The sequence below is a fragment of the Gymnodraco acuticeps genome, unplaced genomic scaffold (assembly GCF_902827175.1).
Source record: "Gymnodraco acuticeps unplaced genomic scaffold, fGymAcu1.1, whole genome shotgun sequence".
NCBI classification, from domain to species: Eukaryota; Metazoa; Chordata; class Actinopteri; order Perciformes; family Bathydraconidae; genus Gymnodraco; species Gymnodraco acuticeps.
In genome coordinates this window covers 1-20,489 of record NW_022992191.1, presented here as the reverse complement: position 1 = coordinate 20,489, position 20,489 = coordinate 1, and the positions used below count along the sequence as shown (strand labels likewise).

Here is a 20,489-nt window from a genome sequence, read left to right as displayed (position 1 = left end):
TTCCTTATTTGTTTCCTCGCGTATCTGTCTCTCTCTCTCCGCAAACTCTCACATGAAATGTGTTCTTTTGATGCGGCATGCCTTAGCAGTCCTTTATCAGTCTGTACTGCGTGTTTCCAGTGGCAAAAACCTTTGACAGTAAAAGCCGCATCAGATGAAGACGGATTTACTTTAAACTGTCTACAGGGGAAACAAAAGGCTGCGTCTGCTTTTAACGAATATTCAAGCCATGGTCTGTTGTTGTACCATGCAGTGGCAAAAGTGCGCTTCTTTCCTGAAAACAATTCACCTGGAAAACGATCCAGTTTCACCTGGTTGGGTTTATTAACCCCAAGATCATCTGGGGCTGTTGTTGGTCTTTGAGCGGTTTCTGGCCCAATAGCCTACCTGCTGTTGATGTGCTGCAAGGTAGCGTCTGTAGTGGAGGTACCGGCACGGAGCAGGAGGAGGATGTTGGCGGGTGTGGTACAGGGTGTGGCAACGCAGGTGGTGATGGTAGGGGCACAAGGAGCTGTGCCTCGGAGGACAGCGTTGGTGGCGGCCGCCTTGATGAGTCAAGGCTTGGGCTTGCTAACTCAGCCCCGGGGTTTGCCGAGGTCAAGCTTGTGAGATTAAGGCGTGCTGCTGCAACGGCAGGTGCAGGGTCGCCAGCAGCCCCATCGGCTGCAGTTCTTTCATCACTATTTCGTTTTAATAAATCCTTAGACCTTTTAAGCCAATTTCTGATGTCCATTTTGTAATTCAAACATAAATGGGAGTCTACAGAATGCACAATAAACAATAAACAAATCCAGAATAGGCGGCAGAGTGTGACGCTGTGATTGGTCTAAATGTGGACGAATCACAAATCGCAACAGACACATGAATTTATTTGACGTAGCCTGCGATATTTTTGTTTTAGTTACTATCTGACATCACATACATCGTAGCATAAAAGTTCACCGTTTATTTATAACAACAACAAAAAATGTTTTAATTTTTATAAATAATAAAAATCGTGTTTATTGGGGAGGGCAATAATGTAAAATGGGAGGGCCTGGCCCTCCCTGGCCCTCCCACGGCGCCGGGCATGTGCTCCACTGACATCCAACATCTAGTTTCAGGCGGCCTGTGGAACTGCCAGTCAGCTGTTCCTAAGGCTGACTTCATCTCTGGCTACGCTTCCCTGCAGTCTCTGGATTTCCTTGCTCTCACTGAGACGTGGATTACTCCATCCAACACATCCACCCCAGCAGCTCTCTCCACAGCATATTCCTTCTCCCATACACCCAGACCCACTGGCAGAGGAGGTGGTACTGGTCTCCTGCTCTCTCCCAAATGCAGTGGCGAGCTGTGACTTTTATACCTAGGCCCGCCCTCTGACCCCCACCCTTTCCCTCGAGTTATTACGTCACAGCGTATACTTCAGCGGAATATCAAAACAACGGCTCGGGGTGCAAAACGCATCAATGAAAGCGACCCTCTACCACACAAAACAACACCATGTAAATAACCCTATTCGTGTTCTTAGAAATTGAAAAGGATATTGCATTGTGTTTGTTACTTTCGTTGCAGTTGTATGTCTTAAGTGTAATTTGGCATGCTTTTATTTTGAAGGCGAGTTAACGCTGTTGATAGGAAGTTGTTGTTGCTATGGAAACAAGAAAAGTTTCACAGCGGGCGGAACTTGTCATAAAGTCCGCGATAATAACACCCACCCATTTAGAGGGAAGATATGATTGGTCAATTGTACTGTCATTTGCAGCGACGTGCAGTCAGGGGAGGCAGGGGAGGCAGAGCCTCACCTGTCATACTCATAGACTGGCCATACTACAATGTAACGGAAAAACAACTAAAGAAAAACTAAATAGTAATAATAATAAAATGTCTCCACTGATCTGTGTTGTAAATGTGATTTATGTATGATTCCAATCGCTTCTTATAGTCAAAATCAGCAAATTTGCCGAGCTCCGCTACAACTACGGGTAGCGATGAGAAGTGAGGCAGGGACGAGCTCTGCCTCACGTAAACCCACAGTAACTTGCTGGAGCGCGGGCACTAATTTAGCGCGGGCACTTATTTTGTGAGCGCACTCAAGCCAGTTACTGTGTGGTAAGGTGAGGCACAGATGAGCTCTGCCTCACCTCAAAATGCGTCACCTCACAGAAACTGGCTGGAAAGCGGGCACTAAGCGCATGCCTGTTACCATCTCACTGTAGGTCACCAATGTAATGTTTGTAGATCCCTTTATTACATTTATCCTCGCCATCCATAGTCTCTAAATAACTTATTTCACGTATATGATATTTAGGCTCGCCGTACAACGGCAATGAAAAAAGCACCGGGGGAGGCAGCCATAACCTCTGCCGCACTGAAGGGGCGCACGTGAGCCCACAGGTCCTTGTTGCTACTGTTATTCTACGCAGTGACGGTAGACCAGACGCAAACAACAAACTAGACTTTTGAAACTAGAGGAAGATAAGGAGGACTTTTACAAAAAAGTAATAGAGATTGTTGTCCTTGTCCAGAAGGATAGCATGGACTTCATCTTCAAGTCAAGGTAAGACCACATTGGTAATGAAAATTGGTTCTTACTAAGAAAGAACAATCCAATATTTAGATTGTGGGTATCCTTTTGTTGAACGGTCTGTTTATAATGAATCGAAACATCAGACCAAAAAAGCTTTTGAAAATAACAGAATATTTCGATTAAGGTCAGAATATAATATTTGTAAATCTGACTCTGAAAGAGTCAGTGCCTCACCAGCCATGAACCTCACCGCACGTCACTGGTCATTTGACATTACTCTCTCGTTCAGTTACTATAGCTGGCCCTCTGTGAATTCATAGCTGGACCGCCTGGACGTCCAACAGCTCCTCTCTTATCATCTTCTTGCCAAGGACAACAGTTGAAAATTAGCCTGCTGGCTAATACTGGCTCATTTACAGCAATGTGAATTAATGTGCACTGTCCTTTAAATAAATAAACAAACAAACAAACAAACGCAGAGACGAGCTTCTTTCATTTAACCCTTCACATTCCAACAGAAACTGAATAGGCAGATTCGAAGGATTTATTTATTTGGAAATGTTATTTTAAATACAATTAAATCAAGTTATTTTGGTAAAACTAATGAAAAATATAACTAAAAAAAATAAAATATTTTTTTAATGTTTTTAAATATTATTTTGTAGAATATCTTAGGCCCTCACAGAGGGCCTAGAGGGTCCTGACGGCTCACCACTGCCCAAATGGAGCTTTTCCCTCTTCAAGCTACCTAACTTCACTCCTTCCACCTTTGAATTCCATGCCGTCACAGTAACCCATCCTATACAATTAACCATTGTTGTTCTCTACCGTCCACCAGGCGCCTTGGGGGACTTCTTGGAGGAATTAGATAATCTCCTCTCACACATCCCTGAAACTGGCCCTCCCGCTGTACTTCTCGGAGATTTCAACCTCCAGACAGGGAAGATAGACAAACTAACATCTCTGTTAACCGCCTTTGCTTTCTCACTGTCTCCATCCCCACCAACTCATAAAGCTGGCAATGTCCTTGATCTCATATTCTCAAGGAACTGCACTACTTCTAACCTCTCTGTAAACCCGCTCCACAAATCCGATCACTTCTTCATTTCATTCTCTCTACCCCTTTCCAAACATAACAAACTAATCTCTTCTCATCCTGCACCTGTCCGCCGTAACCTTCGTTCCCTCTCCCCCTCTACCTTTGCCTCATCGGTGCTCTCAGCCCTCCCTTCCTCTGACTCGTTCCAACTCCTACCTCCAAACTCTGCTGCAGAAACTCTCCTCTCTACTCTCTCATCCTCTCTGGACTCTCTCTGTCCTCTCACATCTCGGCAGGCTCGTTAGTCCCCTCCTGCTCCCTGGCTAAATGACGCACTGCGTGCTAATAGAACCGTCCTTAGGGCAGCAGAGCGGAAACGGTGGAAATCCAAACACCAAGACGACCTCCTAACCTATCAGGCTCTCCTCTCCTCTTTCTCTGCTTCGATCTCTCAGGCAAAAAGCACTTTCTTTCAAGATAAGATCCAATCTTCCTATTCCAATCCCAAAAAACTATTTTCCATCTTCTCCTCCCTCCTGGACCCCCCCAAAGCCCCTTCCCCCTTCTGTCAAGCGACTTTGTTAACCACTTTGAAAAAAAAGGTTGATGATATTCGCTCTTCTTTTTCTGACTCACCTTTACTCACCACTGGGTCACCAGACCCTCCTTTCACCCACACACTGACCTCCTTTTCCCCTCTCTCTCCAAGTGAGGTTCTTACCCTCATTACCTCTGCCCGCCCTACCACCTGTCCTCTGGACCCTATCCCTTCAAACCTCCTTCAGACTATCGCTCCTGATATTCTACCGTTTCTCTCCCATTTCATCAACACTTCTCTAACTTCTGGTCACTTTCCAAACAGTCTCAAGGAGGCAAGAGTAAACCCTCTCCTAAAGAAACCCACTCTCAACCCGTCTGATGTTATAAACTACAGGCCTGTCTCTCTCCTCCCGTTCCTGTCTAAAACACTTGAACGCGCTGTCTTTAAACAACTCTCCTGCTATCTCCATCAGAACAACCTTCTGGATCCGCACCAGTCTGGTTTCAAGGCAGGTCACTCCACAGAAACTGCCCTCCTTGCTGTCACTGAGGAACTGCACACTGCTAAAGCAGCCTCCCTCTCCTCTGTCATCATCCTTTTGGACCTGTCTGCTGCATTCGACACGGTGAATCATCAGATCCTCCTTCGCACTCTCCAAGAACTTGGAGTTTCAGGCTCTGCACTTTCCCTCATCACCTCATACCTCAAAGACCGCACCTACAGGGTTACTTGGAGAGGGTCGGAGTCCGACCCTTGTCAATTAACTACAGGGGTCCCTCAGGGCTCTGTTCTTGGTCCCCTCCTCTTCTCCTTGTACACAAACTCGCTCAGATCTGTCATTAGCCCGCATGGTTTTTCATACCACTGCTACGCTGACGACACCCAATTGATTCTGTCCTTTCCCCGCTCAGAGACCCAGGTCGTCGCACGCATCTCTGCTTGTCTAGCTGACATCTCTCAGTGGATGTCTGCTCATCACCTCAAGCTCAACCTTGACAAGACTGAACTGCTTTTCCTTCCGGGAAAAGATTGTCCCACTCTTGACCTAACAATCAACATCGGCACCTCTATTGTTTCCCCGACTCAGACTGCAAGGAATCTGGGTGTGATCCTAGATAACAACCTGTCCTTCACTGCAAACATAGCTGCTACAACCCGCTGCTGCAGATACACGCTTTACAACATCAGGAAGATACGTCCCCAGCTGACCCAGAAAGCGACGCAGGTTCTGGTCCAGGCTCTCGTCATCTCACGAGAGCCTCTCGTCATCTCACGCCTAGACTACTGCAACTCCCTCCTGGCTGGTCTACCTGCATGTGCCATCCGACCTCTGCAGCTCATCCAGAATGCAGCGGCACGTCTGGTCTTCAACCTTCCTAAATTCTCCCACACTACGCCGCTCCTCCGCTCCCTCCACTCCCTCCACTGGCTTCCGGTAACTGCTAGAATCCACTTCAAGACAATGGTACTTGCGTACGAGGCTGCGAATGGATCTGGCCCTTCCTACATCAAGGACATGGTTAAACCGTACACCCCAGCACGTGCACTCTGCATCAACCAAACGGCTCGCTGCACCCTCGCTGCGAAGGGGACCCAAGTTCCCATCAGCAAAAACACGTGGGTTTGCTATCCTGGCTCCAAAATGGTGGAATGAGCTCCCCATTGAAATCAGGACAGCAGAAAGCTTACACACCTTCCGGCGCAGACTGAAAACTCATCTCTTTCGACTCCACTTCGAGCGATAGAACTATTAACAAAGCACTTATATACTAATAAAGGACTGGCTTACCTAAAGCCAGTTGAGTAGCACTTGAAATGTTTTTGCTCTATGAAACCTGATGTACTTATATGATTCTGTTTTCTTCAAGTTTGTATTTTGTTGGTCGAACGCACTTATTGTAAGTCGCTTTGGATAAAAGCGTCAGCTAAATGCAATGTAATGTAATATAGCAGAAGTGAAAACATCTGTGTGGAAAAAGGAACAGGTATATCTATCTTTTTCAGAGAGTTCACAAAATTAGAAAAACTTTAGGGAAAAAAATAATATTTACAACTATACAAACTATATGATAACACTTTTAAATGTCACCAGCCCAACACTATAGTATCCAAATGACCATAATATTTGATCAAGATCTCTCTTAATCATATTTAACGATAACTGATGTTGGCAGGAAAAACAAATTTGCAGCGCAATAGAATCTACCATGACTCTGTGCACCAATCACGACGCGAGTTCACAATGGACGGAGCCAATCATGTCACGGCATCACAATGGACAGAGCCACTCACGGCACGGCTTCTCTCTCTCTCTCACGCTTTTGATTGACAGTGGACTTGTCGCAGTCCTCGCGAAGCGCATCTGAGATATCCAGAGTAAGTACCAACACTAAATATTACTTTTTTCCTGTTTGACAGTCACAAAACCCAATTTTACAACCATCACTCGATGTCATTTTACTATTTTGCCGTCAACTTTCACATGACGGTATACGGCAACTTCAGTCAGTCTGCATCAAATTAGTTAGCATCGCCAGCATTGCTAATGCTAATGTTTCTATTTTAAATAAACGTTAACTGTCATTTTAATAATTGTCAACAGCCATGTGTAAATATGTACATCCGATTGTCCGATTGTTATACAATTATTACATTAATGGGCATGTTGTAATTAGCTTATTACGTTACGTTTTGACCTGTGGTACCACCAGCATTAGTCATACAGCTACTGTATGTATAGTCTAGCACAGTGCTTCTCAAACTTTTTTCAGTCATGTACCCCCTTCGCTGTCTGAAACATTGCTCTTTGTTGAAATGCATCCTCTGTTGGCGGCAGATTTTCCGAGGCTGCATCTGTTGTTGATGCAATTATGAACCTCAGTTCATCCAAGTTTGTGCACATGAGTTCAATTTCCTTTTTCTTTTTTCCATATAGCAGAAGCGCCAATTCTCTTGCGATTGGCAAAGACTCTTCCAAGCTGGCAGAGAGTCCAAAATGGGCCAGATCTTTGAGCTCGCTGAGATGGGTCTTGAGTTTGGTGAATGCTGTTGTCTTTCCTATTCTGTACAAACTACTTGTTGTGCCACAGCCAGTGAGTGCATGACATGCTGGTAGACATCATTGTAGTTGCCGCCCAGCTTCAGGACCATCTCCAACTAAACGGCCTCTTTGAGAAATTCCAGTCCGGTTTCCGTTCCGCCCACAGCACTGGAACAGCTCTGGTCAGGGTCACAAATCTCATTAAAGTTAAAGCAACACTTACTAAAGCATTCTAACTGTTTATGCTTTAACAGCAATTAATAAATGAACCAGTCATAAATGATTTGCACCGCGTTGCTATGAGACACCACAGCGTGTTCTCAGTGTTCTGCTCATGCTGCTTTGCTTTTGGCTAACTGTTTTTGTTGTTCTGCTTTATGATTGTAATGCATGACTGTGCCAACATGTGTCTCCTCCTCCCTGCTCTTGTTTGTAGGCTGCACCTGCTTTTCAGGAGACCAGGCCTCGCAATTATGTTCTTTCTGCCAGTGCATCAGCGGAGGGACACTGAGGGACCAGCAGGAGCTAGGCTAACATTCTAACAAGCACAGAGCCTTAGTAGCTCACATCAGGGCACAGAGATGCTGCAGCCTCACCTGACCCAGCAGCTCGTTGGCTAAAGCTATTGAATGTTGTGTCGGAAGCATCCTGAGGCCACAGTGGCTTCAGAACATGTATATAATCTTAAAAAACACCTTGAATGTATTCATAGAAAGTTAGTTTGTTATTTAACAGGTATGGAGACTTTTTTTAGTTAGAATTTCTAAAAAGTACTCAAACCACTAAAATAATGAAAATGAAGCAAAAGGCTCCTGAAATCCTTTCACATGTACTCACCAGTGTAACGCTGCCTTGCTGTGGTCCCAGTATATTTAAACTGCATGGGATGACGGCTACTAATGAGCACTGCACATGATATATATTTGGAATGCTTTATGGATTGAAGTGGAGGCTGCATTTTGAATTCTTAAACAAGTTATGCTTGTCAGACTGTGGCATGACCTTTGCAACACAAATATAATAAAGACATGAGCATGTTTTGATATTGATGCTGTTTATACTTTTTTTGACATAGAAAAACTATGATTACTAATGTACATATAGCTTTACACTGGTATGATCAGGAACTGTGACAGGCTCTGAAAGACTCCAATCCACTTCCGTAGTTGCACTTGTCATAGCAGAGTATAGCATAATAAAGGGAAACAATGGCCTTAATGAGTCTAACTGGTCACAAAAACCAAACATTATTAGATTTTTAGGGTTTTAGATCAGAACCTGGTCTAATGTGGTCTTCTAGATGTGAAAAAAGCAGCAAAATCTTCCTTTTTTGTATTTTCACAAATAGAATTAAGGTTTTACAAATCTGAAACTGTGTTATAAACAATCTTTAGACTCTCTGGGATAATCCAGTCCAAATAAATCGAGTGACTCACTCCAGACTAAAAAAGAATTATGATCATTTCAGGTTGAAAAATGCCCCATGCAGGCCCGTGGACAGACCACCCTCTTTGGCGGGTCCATGGCCTGCAACTGTGGATTTCACGTCGTTAAGGTGATGTATTTGAAAATAAAATAACATTATTGTTGTTCTTGCTTGCGTGCCTTTTACAGTGCTTTAATGCTGTTGCTGTTACATAACATTTTGTATTGCATTACATGATTGATAGATTGAATGCTGTTGTTTTAGCCTGTCAATGCCTTGCAGTCTGTAGCTTCAGTCTCAGCCCCTGGAGCAACTGCCTCAGCCCAGCTGACTTTCCTGCGGCCCCCTCTGAGTTTATCAATGGTAAATATTTCCTAAGTAATTACTGTTTTGTTTTAATGATTTAGTTTGTCTTGCACAATAAATTAACTTCCGTTTTTTCTGTTAGTTCACTAAATCACGCTTTGGTGGGTCACAATCTGCCTCACTGAAGCCACATTTAGTGGCTAGGAAGTCCCCCAACTCTTCCCCTCCTTCTCCATCCTCTGTCAGTTCTCCCTCTACATCCTCTGTGAGGACCTCCATGCCTGCTCCATCCTCTGTGAGCACTGCTGTAAACACCATCCTGGCAGTAGGCTCTGTGAGTACTGTGTCTACTCGTTTGTATGGCTCTGTTGTAAATCTAAATGTAGCCTTTATATATTCAACAAGAAACAAACACCAACAACAACACGACGAGTACACAGCGGCCACTCAGGTAACGGCACTGAAACAACCGACACTTTCAGAGACTTTTAAAAGGAAAGAGAAACTGCCCCAGAACAGTGAAAAGGCCAAACAAATAACAGCCAAGATAGCTGAATTCATCGCGTTGGATGACCAGCCGTTATCTGTTACCTTTTTTTTTCTCTTAATGCATTGCATAAAGATCGGATCGGGAAAAATCGGTATCGGCAGATTGTCAAAATCAAATGATCGGAATCGGATCGGAAGCAAAAAAAGGTGATCGGGACATATTTCGCCAAATATTGTTTCTATTGTACATGTGTTCAGTGTAATCGAACTACATACATTTACTGCTATAGATAATTTCTGCTTTAACTTAAACATTGCTGTTGTCACATTCCAGATCACAAAGAAGCTGGCTGGCCACGCCAAGGGGACAGCTCTCTAGTGGCGCGTTTCCACTGCAGGCCTCGCTCGGCCTCACTCGGCCTCGCTCGGTTTGGTTAGGCCTTATTAGGCCCGGCTCACTTTAATGCTGCGCTTCCATTACAGTTTAGGAACTGGGGCAGTTACTATAGTAACGCAGTGTAGGCGGAGCCGTGACGTCATCTTCAATGAGAGCCCCAGAAAAACAACACAGCCGTTAGCTCTTAGCACTCAGAGCTCACACAGCTCCTCATATCTGTTCAGAAACTAGACAAAAGTTAAACAAGTACAAACCACAGACTGCCTGTGTCATGGCGAATACAGTCGCTGGTTTATTTATGTCTGTATAGGCCGTTGTTGTGAGTGTGGACGGTCGGAGCATATATAACGTTAGCTTAGCCAAGCTCCATTTAGAAAACACGCATTTTAAAAGGGTTTTTCGCCTGCCGTCTGTCTGCAGACTTGTCAAAGCATTAATTCATGGTTTTTACTAACCGGTATCAGTATGTTGTTACTTCGGCATCATTTTGAAACGTGTATTACAATTAAATCACGGTCAAATATGTTCATCTTGTTGTAGTTGTAGCCCCCTTGCCAGTGATTCTCTCTCTAGTTTAGCATACTCAGCCTGGTTGTTCCTGGCCCTAGAACCACGATTTAGTCGGGCCAGAAAAAAGGTGAAAAAGTAGCCCCAGGCCAAAACTAGGCCAAATGGAAACGCAACCAAAAACGGGCCCGGCTCGGCACGCTTAAAGCGAGCTACCCGCTGCAGTGGAAACGCGCCATAGGTGACCTCTATTGGTAATGAGGTCGGCCAGATTGTGACAAGTGTCCTCACAGTACAGGAGGGGCCTGCACTGGACACGATGGCCTCTGGTGTGATGGAGCGGTATCGCCAGGCAGCTGTTCCACCCCCAGTGCTGCTGTATGTTGACTGTGGCTGCTGTGTGAGTGACGGGACAAGCATGCTGCACAGCAGGTTCAGTGATTGGCCAGATCTCCACATTCGGCTGGACATCTGGCATTTCATGAGGAGGTTGGCTGCACTACTGACGCTCATCCCCTTTACCCCACCTTCATGGGCTGCCTGTCTGCATGCATCTTTGAGTGGGACGCAAGGGACCTCACTCTGTTGTGGCAGGCAAAGAGGGTGCTACTCGTGCAGGAGGGTGTGCCTGGTCTTACTGATCAGATGGTGGACAGAAAGATCAGTAAAAAGGAGCTAAGCCTGTACTGCCGCAGGAGGAAGCGCGGGGAAGTGGCCACTATCACCCTCAATGAGCAGCTGCTGGAGAAACTGGGGGGGAATAATGGGAGAGACCTTATGGAGGTGCCGCTGCTGGAACAGGTGCGCATGGAGCACATTTGGCCTGTGCAGAGACGCCACCATGACAGGAACCACCACAAAGAGTGGCATCCTGCTAACAAGGTACCGCTGTGCAAGAGGGTCTACGTGCAAACACTGTAATTTTACAGATTTATCCTCTCTTTTTACAGTCAATAAAAGTACAGCACTAAAACTTCTACGGGCAAAAAACCCGTAAAAAAACGGTCAAATGACTGGCAGCAGCGGCTGCCAAACAAAAACCATAAAATTAAAGTAAAAATACATTAACTGAAATAAAGTGCAAAAGCAATTAGTATACATAAATTGTCCTTAAAGATTTTAGAGGAAACTTTCCTCTCTTTTCAAAATCCATTGTCTTAAAATGTTACATTAAAATACCTTAAATACAAATCTGATGAGAAAAACAGTTTAAATTTTTTTTATTAGATTTGTATGATCAAACACTAAAATAAATACAGAACCTAAAGTTCTACAGCTAGAATACTGTTATCTTACAGCTTTTTTCTAACATTTTCCAATCAAACAGGTTCAACAAAATGACATCACAAAATGCTCTGTAGGAAACAATTACTCTGAACTTAAAATATAAAAATATTTGTAGAATTATAGTACAACTAATGAATACAGCATTTAATATTTAAAGATCATATTTATAAACAGTAGAAACAAAAAGTAAGTTGCATTTTTTTAAGATTACTTAGAAACATTCTCAACTGAAAATAACAGCGAGAAGTTCTGGTCCTGATGGAGAGAGGTGTTGGTCCTGATGGAGCGCAGCCTCCAGCTGGAGGGTTCTGTTGAAGGCAGAGCTGAAGTCCACAAACAGGATCCTGGCGTAGGTTCCTGCTGTGTCCAGGTGCTGGAGGAGGAAGTGAAGTGATAACTATTAGTAAACCATAATGATGGATGTTATTATCAGCATTTATCAGTTACACATCATCATTTGATGTACGTCCTTGCTTCCAGCAAAATTGAAGACATGAACTGAAGCTTTAAAAGCTAGGGCACATTTAGCTTTCACAGGTTTCATTTGAGGCAACTTCTACTTTTCTCTATTCTAGGCAAACACATTTCTTGAAGCAAAGAGCAAATTAAGGAGGGTGGGGCCAGCGATCCATGCCAAGTCCCTTTTAGTAGGGTAGCATGTCTCTGTGGCGCAATTGGTTAGCGCGTTCGGCTGTTAACCGAAAGGTTGGTGGTTCAAGTCCACCCAGGGACGTTTACTGTTTGAATAAACATGTAAGGTAACATGCCAGTTTACGTGTTCAGGGGCAAGGTTCCAGAAAACCAGTAACAACAATATAACTGTTACACATCATCATTTGATGTACGTCCTTGCTTCCAGCAAAATTGAAGACATGAACTGAAGCTTTAAAAGCTAGGGCACATTTAGCTTTCACAGGTTTCATTTGAGGCAACTTCTACTTTTCTCTATTCTAGGCAAACAAACTTCTTGAATCAAAGAGCAAATTAAGGAGGGTGGGGCCAGCGATCCATGCCAAGTCCCTTTTAGTAGGGTAGCATGTCTCTGTGGCGCAATTGGTTAGCGCGTTCGGCTGTTAACCGAAAGGTTGGTGGTTCAAGTCCACCCAGGGACGTTTACTGTTTGAATAAACATGTAAGGTAACATGCCAGTTTACGTGTTCAGGGGCAAGGTTCCAGAAAACCAGTAACAACAATATAACTGTTACAAGTCATCATTTGCTGTACGTCCTTCTTTCCACAAAAATTGAAGACATGAACTATAGCTTTAAAAACTGGCGCACATTTAGCTTTCCACAGGTTTCATTTGAGGCAACTTCTACTTTCTGCTATTCTAGGCAAACAAACTTCTTGAATCAAAGAGCAAATTAAGGAGGGTGGGGCCAGCGATCCATGCCAAGTCCCTTTTAGTAGGGTAGCATGTCTCTGTGGCGCAATTGGTTAGCGCGTTCGGCTGTTAACCGAAAGGTTGGTGGTTCAAGTCCACCCAGGGACGTTTACTGTTTGAATAAACATGTAAGGTAACATGCCAGTTTACGTGTTCAGGGGCAAGGTTCCAGAAAACCAGTAACAACAATATAACTGTTACAAGTCATCATTTGCTGTACGTCCTTGCTTCCAGCAAAATTGAAGACATGAACTGAAGCTTTAAAAGCTAGGGCACATTTAGCTTGCACAGGTTTCATTTGAGGCAACTTCTACTTTTCTCTATTCTAGGCAAACAAACTTCTTGAATCAAAGAGCAAATTAAGGAGGGTGGGGCCAGCGATCCATGCCAAGTCCCTTTTAGTAGGGTAGCATGTCTCTGTGGCGCAATTGGTTAGCGCGTTCGGCTGTTAACCGAAAGGTTGGTGGTTCAAGTCCACCCAGGGACGTTTACTGTTTGAATAAACATGTAAGGTAACATGCCAGTTTACGTGTTCAGGGGCAAGGTTCCAGAAAACCAGTAACAACAATATAACTGTGACAAGTTATCATTTGCTGTAATTCCTTGTTTCCACAAAAATTGAAGACATGAACTATAGCTTTAAAAACTGGCGCACATTTAGCTTCCACAGGTTTCATTTGAGGCAACTTCTACTTTTCTCTATTCTAGGCAAACAACCTTCTTGAATCAAAGAGCAAATTAAGGAGGGTGGGGCCAGCGATCCATGCCAAGTCCCTTTTAGTAGGGTAGCATGTCTCTGTGGCGCAATTGGTTAGCGCGTTCGGCTGTTAACCGAAAGGTTGGTGGTTCAAGTCCACCCAGGGACGTTTACTGTTTGAATAAACATGTAAGGTAACATGCCAGTTTACATGTTCAGGGGCAAGGTTCCAGAAAACCAGTAACAAAAGTATAACTGTTACACATCATCATTTGATGTACGTCCTTGCTTCCAGCAAAATTGAAGACATGAACTGAAGCTTTAAAAGCTAGAGCACATTTAGCTTCCACAGGTTTAATTTGAGGCAACTTCTACTTTTGTGTATTCTTGGCAAACACATTTCTTGAAGCAAAGAGCAAATTAAGGAGGGTGGGGCCAGCGATCCATGCCAAGTCCCTTTTAGTAGGGTAGCATGTCTCTGTGGCGCAATTGGTTAGCGCGTTCGGCTGTTAACCGAAAGGTTGGTGGTTCAAGTCCACCCAGGGACGTTTACTGTTTGAATAAACATGTAAGGTAACATGCCAGTTTACGTGTTCAGGGGCAAGGTTCCAGAAAACCAGTAACAAAAGTATAACTGTTACACATCATCATTTGATGTACGTCCTTGCTTCCAGCAAAATTGAAGACATGAACTGAAGCTTTAAAAGCTAGGGCACATTTAGCTTGCACAGGTTTCATTTGAGGCAACTTCTACTTTTCTCTATTTTAGGCAAACAAACTTCTTGAATCAAAGAGCAAATTAAGGAGGGTGGGGCCAGCGATCCATGCCAAGTCCCTTTTAGTAGGGTAGCATGTCTCTGTGGCGCAATTGGTTAGCGCGTTCGGCTGTTAACCGAAAGGTTGGTGGTTCAAGTCCACCCAGGGACGTTTACTGTTTGAATAAACATGTAAGGTAACATGCCAGTTTACGTGTTCAGGGGGAAGGTTCCAGAAAACCAGTAACAACAATATAACTGTGACAAGTCATCATTTGCTGTACGTCCTTCTTTCCACAAAAATTGAAGACATGAACTATAGCTTTAAAAACTGGCGCACATTTAGCTTCCACAGGTTTCATTTGAGGCAACTTCTACTTCTCTCTATTCTAGGCAAACAAACTTCTTGAATCAAAGAGCAAATTAAGGAGGGTGGGGCCAGCGATCCATGCCAAGTCCCTTTTAGTAGGGTAGCATGTCTCTGTGGCGCAATTGGTTAGCGCGTTCGGCTGTTAACCGAAAGGTTGGTGGTTCAAGTCCACCCAGGGACGTTTACTGTTTGAATAAACATGTAAGGTAACATGCCAGTTTACGTGTTCAGGGGGAAGGTTCCAGAAAACCAGTAACAACAATATAACTGTGACAAGTCATCATTTGCTGTACGTCCTTCTTTCCACAAAAATTGAAGACATGAACTATAGCTTTAAAAACTGGCGCACATTTAGTTTCCACAGGTTTCATTTGAGGCAACTTCTACTTCTCTCTATTCTAGGCAAACAAACTTCTTGAATCAAAGAGCAAATTAAGGAGGGTGGGGCCAGCGATCCATGCCAAGTCCCTTTTAGTAGGGTAGCATGTCTCTGTGGCGCAATTGGTTAGCGCGTTCGGCTGTTAACCGAAAGGTTGGTGGTTCAAGTCCACCCAGGGACGTTTACTGTTTGAATAAACATGTAAGGTAACATGCCAGTTTACGTGTTCAGGGGCAAGGTTCCAGAAAACCAGTAACAAAAGTATAACTGTTACACATCATCATTTGATGTACGTCCTTGCTTCCAGCAAAATTGAAGACATGAACTGAAGCTTTAAAAGCTAGGGCACATTTAGCTTGCACAGGTTTCATTTGAGGCAACTTCTACTTTCTCTATTCTAGGCAAACAAACTTCTTGAATCAAAGAGCAAATTAAGGAGGGTGGGGCCAGCGATCCATGCCAAGTCCCTTTTAGTAGGGTAGCATGTCTCTGTGGCGCAATTGGTTAGCGCGTTCGGCTGTTAACCGAAAGGTTGGTGGTTCAAGTCCACCCAGGGACGTTTACTGTTTGAACAAACATGTAAGGTAACATGCCAGTTTATGTGTTCAGGGGCAAGGTTCCAGAAAACCAGTAACAACAATATAACTGTGACAAGTGTGATTTGCTGTACGTCCTTTTTTCCACAAAAATTGAAGACATGAACTACAGCTTTAAAAATTGGCGCACATTTAGCTTCCACAGGTTTAATTTGAGGCAACTTCTACTTTTCTGTATTCTAGGCTAACACATTTCATGACGCAAAGAGCAAATTAAGGAGGGTGGGGCCAGCGATCCATGCCAAGTCCCTTTTAGTAGGGTAGCATGTCTCTGTGGCGCAATTGGTTAGCGCGTTCGGCTGTTAACCGAAAGGTTGGTGGTTCAAGTCCACCCAGGGACGTTTACTGTTTGAATAAACATGTAAGGTAACATGCCAGTTTACGTGTTCAGGGGCAAGGTTCCAGAAAACCAGTAACAAAAGTATAACTGTTACACATCATCATTTGATGTACGTCCTTGCTTCCAGCAAAATTGAAGACATGAACTGAAGCTTTAAAAGCTAGAGCACATTTAGCTTCCACAGGTTTAATTTGAGGCAACTTCTACTTTTCTGTATTCTAGGCAAACACATTTCATGACGCAAAGAGCAAATTAAGGAGGGTGGGGCCAGCGATCCATGCCAAGTCCCTTTTAGTAGGGTAGCATGTCTCTGTGGCGCAATTGGTTAGCGCGTTCGGCTGTTAACCGAAAGGTTGGTGGTTCAAGTCCACCCAGGGACGTTTACTGTTTGAATAAACATGTAAGGTAACATGCCAGTTTACGTGTTCAGGGGCAAGGTTCCAGAAAACCAGTAACAAAAGTATAACTGTTACACATCATCATTTGATGTACGTCCTTGCTTCCAGCAAAATTGAAGACATGAACTGAAGCTTTAAAAGCTAGGGCACATTTAGCTTGCATAGGTTTCATTTGAGGCAACTTCTACTTTTCTCTATTTTAGGCAAACAAACTTCTTGAATCAAAGAGCAAATTAAGGAGGGTGGGGCCAGCGATCCATGCCAAGTCCCTTTTAGTAGGGTAGCATGTCTCTGTGGCGCAATTGGTTAGCGCGTTCGGCTGTTAACCGAAAGGTTGGTGGTTCAAGTCCACCCAGGGACGTTTACTGTTTGAACAAACATGTAAGGTAACATGCCAGTTTATGTGTTCAGGGGCAAGGTTCAAGAAAACCAGTAACAACAATATAACTGTGACAAGTTATCATTTGCTGTACGTCCTTCTTTCCACAAAAATTGAAGACATGAACTATAGCTTTAAAAACTGGCGCACATTTAGCTTTCCACAGGTTTCATTTGAGGCAACTTCTACTTCTCTCTATTCTAGGCAAACAAACTTCTTGAATCAAAGAGCAAATTAAGGAGGGTGGGGCCAGCGATCCATGCCAAGTCCATTTCAGTAGGGTAGCATGTCTCTGTGGCGCAATTGGTTAGCGCGTTCGGCTGTTAACCGAAAGGTTGGTGGTTCAAGTCCACCCAGGGACGTTTACTGTTTGAATAAACATGTAAGGTAACATGCCAGTTTACATGTTCAGGGGCAAGGTTCCAGAAAACCAGTAACAAAAGTATAACTGTTACACATCATCATTTGATGTACGTCCTTGCTTCCAGCAAAATTGAAGACATGAACTGAAGCCTTTAAAAGCTAGGGCACATTTAGCTTGCACAGGTTTCATTTGAGGCAACTTCTACTTTTCTCTATTCTAGGCAAACAAACTTCTTGAATCAAAGAGCAAATTAAGGAGGGTGGGGCCAGCGATCCATGCCAAGTCCCTTTTAGTAGGGTAGCATGTCTCTGTGGCGCAATTGGTTAGCGCGTTCGGCTGTTAACCGAAAGGTTGGTGGTTCAAGTCCACCCAGGGACGTTTACTGTTTGAATAAACATGTAAGGTAACATGCCAGTTTATGTGTTCAGGGGCAAGGTTCCAGAAAACCAGTAACAACAATATAACTGTGACAAGTTATCATTTGCTGTACGTCCTTCTTTCCACAAAAATTGAAGACATGAACTATAGCTTTAAAAACTGGCGCACATTTAGTTTCCACAGGTTTCATTTGAGGCAACTTCTACTTCTCTCTATTCTAGGCAAACAAACTTCTTGAATCAAAGAGCAAATTAAGGAGGGTGGGGCCAGCGATCAATGCCAAGTCCCTTTTAGTAGGGTAGCATGTCTCTGTGGCGCAATTGGTTAGCGCGTTCGGCTGTTAACCGAAAGGTTGGTGGTTCAAGTCCACCCAGGGACGTTTACTGTTTGAATAAACATGTAAGGTAACATGCCAGTTTACGTGTTCAGGGGCAAGGTTCCAGAAAACCAGTAACAAAAGTATAACTGTTACACATCATCATTTGATGTACGTCCTTGCTTCCAGCAAAATTGAAGACATGAACTGAACCTTTAAAAGCTAGGGCACATTTAGCTTGCACAGGTTTCATTTGAGGCAACTTCTACTTTTCTCTATTCTAGGCAAACAAACTTCTTGAATCAAAGAGCAAATTAAGGAGGGTGGGGCCAGCGATCCATGCCAAGTCCCTTTTAGTAGGGTAGCATGTCTCTGTGGCGCAATTGGTTAGCGCGTTCGGCTGTTAACCGAAAGGTTGGTGGTTCAAGTCCACCCAGGGACGTTTACTGTTTGAATAAACATGTAAGGTAACATGCCAGTTTACGTGTTCAGGGGCAAGGTTCCAGAAAACCAGTAACAACAATATAACTGTGACAAGTCATCATTTGCTGTACGTCCTTCTTTCCACAAAAATTGAAGACATGAACTATAGCTTTAAAAACTGGCGCACATTTAGTTTCCACAGGTTTCATTTGAGGCAACTTCTACTTCTCTCTATTCTAGGCAAACAAACTTCTTGAATCAAAGAGCAAATTAAGGAGGGTGGGGCCAGCGATCCATGCCAAGTCCCTTTTAGTAGGGTAGCATGTCTCTGTGGCGCAATTGGTTAGCGCGTTCGGCTGTTAACCGAAAGGTTGGTGGTTCAAGTCCACCCAGGGACGTTTACTGTTTGAACAAACATGTAAGGTAACATGCCAGTTTATGTGTTCAGGGGCAAGGTTCCAGAAAACCAGTAACAACAATATAACTGTTACACATCATCATTTGATGTACGTCCTTGCTTCCAGCAAAATTGAAGACATGAACTGAAGCTTTAAAAGCTGGCGCACATTTAGCTTCCACAGGTTTCATTTGAGGCAACTTCTACTTTTCTCTATTCTAGGCAAACAAACTTCTTGAATCAAAGAGCAAATTAAGGAGGGTGGGGCCAGCGATCCATGCCAAGTCCCTTTTAGTAGGGTAGCATGTCTCTGTGGCGCAATTGGTTAGCGCGTTCGGCTGTTAACCGAAAGGTTGGTGGTTCAAGTCCACCCAGGGACGTTTACTGTTTGAATAAACATGTAAGGTAACATGCCAGTTTACGTGTTCAGGGGCAAGGTTCCAGAAAACCAGTAACAAAAGTATAACTGTTACACATCATCATTTGATGTACGTCCTTGCTTCCAGCAAAATTGAAGACATGAACTGAAGCTTTAAAAGCTAGGGCACATTTAGCTTGCACAGGTTTCATTTGAGGCAACTTCTACTTTTCTCTATTCTAGGCAAACAAACTTCTTGAATCAAAGAGCAAATTAAGGAGGGTGGGGCCAGCGATCCATGCCAAGTCCCTTTTAGTAGGGTAGCATGTCTCTGTGGCGCAATTGGTTAGCGCGTTCGGCTGTTAACCGAAAGGTTGGTGGTTCAAGTCCACCCAGGGACGTTTACTGTTTGAACAAACATGTAAGGTAACATGCCAGTTTATGTGTTCAGGGGCAAGGTTCCAGAAAACCAGTAACAACAATATAACTGTGACAAGTGTGATTTGCTGTACGTCCTTTTTTCCACAAAAATTGAAGACATGAACTACAGCTTTAAAAATTGGCGCACATTTAGCTTCCACAGGTTTAATTTGAGGCAACTTCTACTTTTCTGTATTCTAGGCTAACACATTTCATGACGCAAAGAGCAAATTAAGGAGGGTGGGGCCAGCGATCCATGCCAAGTCCCTTTTAGTAGGGTAGCATGTCTCTGTGGCGCAATTGGTTAGCGCGTTCGGCTGTTAACCGAAAGGTTGGTGGTTCAAGTCCACCCAGGGACGTTTACTGTTTGAATAAACATGTAAGGTAACATGCCAGTTTACGTGTTCAGGGGCAAGGTTCCAGAAAACCAGTAACAACAAGTATAACTGTTACACAGTCATCATTTGATGTACGTCCTTGCTTCCAGCAAAAATTGAAGACATGAACTATAGCTTTAAAAGCTAGGCGCACATTTAGCTTGCACAGGTTTCATTTGAGGCAACTTCTACTTTTCTCTATTCTAGGCAAACAAACTTCTTGAATCAAAGAGCAAATTAAGGAGGGTGGGGCCAGCGATCCATGCCAAGTCCCTTTTAGTAGGGTAGCATGTCTCTGTGGCGCAATTGGTTAGCGCGTTCGGCTGTTAACCGAAAGGTTGGTGGTTCAAGTCCACCCAGGGACGTTTACTGTTTGAATAAACATGTAAGGTAACATGCCAGTTTACGTGTTCAGGGGCAAGGTTCCAGAAAACCAGTAACAAAAGTATAACTGTTACACAGTCATCATTTGATGTACGTCCTTGCTTCCAGCAAAATTGAAGACATGAACTGAAGCTTTAAAAAGCTAGGGCACATTTAGCTTGCACAGGTTTCATTTGAGGCAACTTCTACTTTTCTCTATTCTAGGCAAACAAACTTCTTGAATCAAAGAGCAA

General features: G+C 43.8%; 22 non-coding genes across 22 annotated transcripts; all 22 read left to right on the top strand.

Moving 5' to 3' along the window:
- The first annotated feature begins 12,200 nt into the window (after positions 1-12,200).
- trnan-guu lies at positions 12,201-12,274 on the top strand. Its single transcript has one exon. It is a non-coding gene; the product is annotated as a tRNA-Asn (tRNA).
- A 305-nt stretch (positions 12,275-12,579) lies between these two features.
- On the top strand, positions 12,580-12,653 carry trnan-guu. The gene has a single exon. It is a non-coding gene; the product is annotated as a tRNA-Asn (tRNA).
- Positions 12,654-12,959: 306 nt separating this feature from the next.
- Positions 12,960-13,033, top strand: trnan-guu. Its single transcript has one exon. It is a non-coding gene; the product is annotated as a tRNA-Asn (tRNA).
- Positions 13,034-13,338: 305 nt separating this feature from the next.
- On the top strand, positions 13,339-13,412 carry trnan-guu. The gene has a single exon. It is a non-coding gene; the product is annotated as a tRNA-Asn (tRNA).
- A 305-nt stretch (positions 13,413-13,717) lies between these two features.
- On the top strand, positions 13,718-13,791 carry trnan-guu. The gene has a single exon. It is a non-coding gene; the product is annotated as a tRNA-Asn (tRNA).
- A 305-nt stretch (positions 13,792-14,096) lies between these two features.
- On the top strand, positions 14,097-14,170 carry trnan-guu. The gene has a single exon. It is a non-coding gene; the product is annotated as a tRNA-Asn (tRNA).
- A 305-nt stretch (positions 14,171-14,475) lies between these two features.
- Positions 14,476-14,549, top strand: trnan-guu. Its single transcript has one exon. It is a non-coding gene; the product is annotated as a tRNA-Asn (tRNA).
- Positions 14,550-14,854: 305 nt separating this feature from the next.
- Positions 14,855-14,928, top strand: trnan-guu. Its single transcript has one exon. It is a non-coding gene; the product is annotated as a tRNA-Asn (tRNA).
- A 305-nt stretch (positions 14,929-15,233) lies between these two features.
- trnan-guu lies at positions 15,234-15,307 on the top strand. Its single transcript has one exon. It is a non-coding gene; the product is annotated as a tRNA-Asn (tRNA).
- Positions 15,308-15,611: 304 nt separating this feature from the next.
- Positions 15,612-15,685, top strand: trnan-guu. The gene has a single exon. It is a non-coding gene; the product is annotated as a tRNA-Asn (tRNA).
- A 304-nt stretch (positions 15,686-15,989) lies between these two features.
- Positions 15,990-16,063, top strand: trnan-guu. The gene has a single exon. It is a non-coding gene; the product is annotated as a tRNA-Asn (tRNA).
- A 305-nt stretch (positions 16,064-16,368) lies between these two features.
- Positions 16,369-16,442, top strand: trnan-guu. Its single transcript has one exon. It is a non-coding gene; the product is annotated as a tRNA-Asn (tRNA).
- A 305-nt stretch (positions 16,443-16,747) lies between these two features.
- On the top strand, positions 16,748-16,821 carry trnan-guu. The gene has a single exon. It is a non-coding gene; the product is annotated as a tRNA-Asn (tRNA).
- Positions 16,822-17,127: 306 nt separating this feature from the next.
- Positions 17,128-17,201, top strand: trnan-guu. Its single transcript has one exon. It is a non-coding gene; the product is annotated as a tRNA-Asn (tRNA).
- Positions 17,202-17,507: 306 nt separating this feature from the next.
- Positions 17,508-17,581, top strand: trnan-guu. Its single transcript has one exon. It is a non-coding gene; the product is annotated as a tRNA-Asn (tRNA).
- A 305-nt stretch (positions 17,582-17,886) lies between these two features.
- On the top strand, positions 17,887-17,960 carry trnan-guu. Its single transcript has one exon. It is a non-coding gene; the product is annotated as a tRNA-Asn (tRNA).
- Positions 17,961-18,265: 305 nt separating this feature from the next.
- trnan-guu lies at positions 18,266-18,339 on the top strand. The gene has a single exon. It is a non-coding gene; the product is annotated as a tRNA-Asn (tRNA).
- A 305-nt stretch (positions 18,340-18,644) lies between these two features.
- On the top strand, positions 18,645-18,718 carry trnan-guu. The gene has a single exon. It is a non-coding gene; the product is annotated as a tRNA-Asn (tRNA).
- Positions 18,719-19,023: 305 nt separating this feature from the next.
- trnan-guu lies at positions 19,024-19,097 on the top strand. Its single transcript has one exon. It is a non-coding gene; the product is annotated as a tRNA-Asn (tRNA).
- Positions 19,098-19,402: 305 nt separating this feature from the next.
- trnan-guu lies at positions 19,403-19,476 on the top strand. The gene has a single exon. It is a non-coding gene; the product is annotated as a tRNA-Asn (tRNA).
- A 304-nt stretch (positions 19,477-19,780) lies between these two features.
- trnan-guu lies at positions 19,781-19,854 on the top strand. The gene has a single exon. It is a non-coding gene; the product is annotated as a tRNA-Asn (tRNA).
- Positions 19,855-20,163: 309 nt separating this feature from the next.
- On the top strand, positions 20,164-20,237 carry trnan-guu. Its single transcript has one exon. It is a non-coding gene; the product is annotated as a tRNA-Asn (tRNA).
- The last annotated feature ends 252 nt before the right edge of the window (positions 20,238-20,489 follow it).